We start from the raw sequence: 3,929 nt of genomic DNA on the forward strand, positions 1-3,929 counted from the left end.
CTTTTGATGCTACATTACTCTTACAAGTGACAAGCCAAGCCATCAGCTCATAGGCAGGCAACCCACACGGAGGAGAGCACATTTATCTCTCCCTCAGCTGATCTTTGCCTGTGACTGAAAAATGTGTCGCATTTGCATATGTTCAGCTCAGTATGATCCATTATTAAACCTCAGGTGAAACGACCTGGCTTTAATAAGTGATAAACCCCAACGCTTGTCATTTAAATTCATCATGTGAAGAAAAAAGACGTCAAACTCAGATATCAAAATGTCACTCAGCTTCACTGTTTGTCTTTTAATAAAGCTCTTACACACATATGAAAACACACATATATGCAGCAGCTGCTCGTTGTGTTGTACAGTGTGCCACTGCCATCTAGTGACAGAGTCAAAGCTCACTGGTTTGTTTTTGTGTCAGGTCTGAATTAAATGACACGTGTACAGAGCTACACACACATACCATCACAGAGAAAGCAAACAGAAGTGCCCTTGATAGAGTGTAAGAAGGATATGAAGCTAACAACCTCCAGTCTTGATTCAGGAATCAGCGATCATGTGGTCCTGAGATTAAAGGAAGAGGATCAGTTGCAAAGGTCGGTGCTGCAGCATTGGGCGATCGCACCAGGTGTTGTGACGTAGCTCTGACACAACGCCATGTTCATGCACTGACGGAACGAAGCGCCTAGAATAATGAAACAGAGTGTACGCTTAGTGAGCGTGTGAACATACTTACTGAGCAGGCATAACTTCACACATGATTTAAATGGACTGTATTTATATAGCGCTTTACTAGTCCCTAAGGACCCCAAAGCGCTTTACATATCCAGTCATCCACCCATTCACGCACACATTCACACACTGGTGATGGCAGCTACGTTGTAGCCACAGCCACCCTGGGGCGCACTGACAGAGGCGAGGCTGCCGGACAATGGCGCCACCGGGCCCTCTGACCACCACCAGTAGGCAACGGGTGAAGCGTCTTGCCCAAGGACACAACGACCGAGACTGTCGGAGCCGGGGCTCGAAACGGCAACCTTCCGATTACAAAGCGAACTCCCAACTCTTGAGCCACGATCGCCCCGTTTTAGAGATTCATTCAATCTGTCTCAACACATTTCTTTTTTTGCTATCATTCCTTACCTTTAGTAGTATTTAAAACCCTCAAATACACATACAGCTGGGTGATCCTGGGTCTGTGCTGCAGATTTGGGTTCATTATGGTTTTGTGTTGTGCATTTAGCAGGTTTTCATATTCTAATTTCCTAATGCATCTGAGTCATTAGATCATTTGTTATTTCAAGTTCCTGGTTTTTGTTGTGTTACATTTAGTTTCTGGTCTGTATCTTGTCATCACCGCCTCTTGTAGTAATCCTTTGATTCCCTGCTCATATTCCTGTCTGTCTGGTTTCCCTGTGTCTAGTTCACATATCTCAGTCTAGGTCTCAATGTTTTATTTTGATACACCAGCCTCATGCGTATGATGTTCAGTTTTGCTTTCCTTGTCTCATGTGTTCCCACGTTGCTGCAGATCTGCTCGTCTTTGCCACCATGGCCAGTCCACACCTCACCTGTCTCTTTGCTGGCAGAAAGAGGAACCTGCCCCCGCTGCACCCTCAGTTTCCTTTGGTTCCCTCATCAAGGAGGAACCGGCACTCCCAACACCGTCAGAGCCTACAGCTCCACCTGGGTTTGACCTCAGAGCAGCCAAACGCTCCTCCGGGTGAATTAGAAGAACCTTTTCTCTTGTGCTTTCTCCGAGCCAGAGAAAATTAAAACAGGGGCTTTAAATTTGACTGAGTTGTTTGTTCCTGAGTCTGTAGGTTTGTCTGTTTTAATGAATCATGTGATGTTCAGCGAGCAGGAGCTGAGTCTGTATTTTGTGCTTTCAGTGTCGACCAAAGCAGAAGTTTCTTGTTTGTTTCTGAGACTTTTGTTCCAAGCTTTTACAGTTTGAGGTCTGACCTCAGTGTGGCTAAGATGGCACAATCAAAGAAGTGAAAAAGTGTTTTCAACCTCAAAGCCAGCAAAAAGTAAGACTGAGATTTTTGTTCCTGAGACTGTCGACATGGACAAAGTGCGTTCCAGAACCAGCTGAAAATAAAGGAGCAGATTTCTGTGCAATTAACGAAGCACTGTGTGTTTCTGAGACAACTATAAACAACATACTGCTCCTGAGCTGGTCGATAATGACAGATGCCAGCCTCTTATTGCTTTTCCCAGCCGGCCAGTATTGATAAGTGTGTTTTCTGCTTCTGAATCCTCGGCACTGCTAAGTGCAGTTTGCTTTGCGTCTGAGTCGACAATCTGAGGACTTTGAACTTAAACACAGATAAACCAAGCTGGTTTTCTCTAACACTGTCAGCATTTCTGAGCTCGATGATTCAGGGATGCTTGGTTATACTTGGTTATTCCTCTGTTATGATTCAGTGATATAGATATTTGTGTTTCTTTGTCACACCAGACACACCATAGTTTGTGTCCTGTGTTATTGCTGCTATGTGAGTCCCAGGTGGAGGCTGACCATTGGTGGAGGACTGGCAGAGGCCGGCTATAAATGAGGACCCTTCTCAACCGGCACGCTCCGCCTACTTCCTGTTCCCAACGAACTGTGCATGTGGCTGCGTGTGGATCTGTATTCTGGAAGCTTTTGCTGTGTTGTAAGTAGTTTGTTGTAAATAGATGGTAGCTGTTTTGGTTGGTCTTCCTTGACAGCAGGGAGTGTGGGGGCATTTTCCTCTTTTTATTGTCCTTGTGTTGCACGCCGGTTTCCCCTGGGATGGGGTGTAACACCTCTGACTGATGTTTGTTTTCCAAAGCTGGCAGCCGTGAGTCAGCTATGAGCCCTGCACAGCCCCAGTCGTTGAGCATCCTCCCAATCTGCAGGCCACGCTGCCACCTGTGAACTCCACACAGCTGCCACCGGCTTCCATATTGCCTTCAGCATCTGGGACAGAGCCTGGACTGGCTTCCCCAGCGCCAGTGTGTGCGCCCAAGCCGGGGGTCCCCGCATCGCCTTCACCCAAGTCTGATCCTGCCCCGTCTGGTCTTTAGGCAGCCTGGAGATAAACTATCTGCGCCTCCAGCCTCCCAGCCGGGCTTCCACAGCTTCCCTGTTTCTAGTCTCAGCTCCCCAACATTGGACACTTTTAAAACCCGTTTGAAACCCTACTTTTATTCCTTGGCTTTTAAATCAGAATGAGTTCATTGCTTTTATTTATCTTATTTCTCACTCAAATCTTCTAATTTTCTGATTCTTTTATAAGCTCTTATCATATCCCTATGTTTTTTTTCTTTAAATTATCTTAATTGTACAGCACCTTGGTCAACGGTTGTTGTTTTAAATGTGCTATATAAATAAATTGGACTTTGACTAGATTAAACATCTAAGTCTACGTCTAGTTTGTCACCTTACAGTAAAGGTTGTTCCCAGTCACTTTAAGTTGCTCCGAGTGATCAGTATTATGGTGACAATCTTCTATTCTGGGAGGGATCTTTTTTTAATTGACTTTTTTTATTTCTTGTATGATCATTTTTCATAATTAAACAATAAGAACAAGAAGTCTGATGTCTTGTATTTATTATGTATGTATAGTTTGAAATACACTACTTTGTATTTAAATTTCAAACACATTTCGTTTTTGTACAAAGTCTCGATATCGGATCAGTATCGCTGATACCAGCCTGAAGTTTACAGCTATGGAAAGGGAATCCGTGGCATCGCTATTGGAAAGGAAACTTCTTCAAGCTGGCAAAAATATTGTGATGCTACCATAGGGTACTTACTGACGCTTTGAAATATAACATCAGCACAGGCATTTTGTCCTGCCGGACAGGTCTGGATGCTTGTAGGAGTACAGAGGTCACTCTGCCATGAGAAACAAAAGTTACACCTCAGTGCCTCTCCTGGAAACCACACACACACACACACA

The 3,929-nt window shown here is 44.6% G+C and overlaps 1 long non-coding RNA gene across 1 annotated transcript; it reads right to left on the reverse strand.

Moving 5' to 3' along the window:
* Positions 1-263: 263 nt before the first annotated feature.
* Positions 264-3,905, reverse strand: LOC102195163 (uncharacterized). The gene is made up of 2 exons (XR_312113.1): positions 3,784-3,905; positions 264-682 (listed from the first exon to the last, which is right to left on the reverse strand). It is a non-coding gene; the product is annotated as an uncharacterized LOC102195163 (long non-coding RNA).
* Positions 3,906-3,929: the final 24 nt, after the last annotated feature.

The sequence above is a fragment of the Pundamilia nyererei genome, unplaced genomic scaffold (genome assembly GCF_000239375.1).
Source record: "Pundamilia nyererei isolate P.nyererei 1_Seehausen unplaced genomic scaffold, PunNye1.0 scaffold00212, whole genome shotgun sequence".
In the NCBI taxonomy this organism is placed as follows: Eukaryota; Metazoa; Chordata; class Actinopteri; order Cichliformes; family Cichlidae; genus Pundamilia; species Pundamilia nyererei.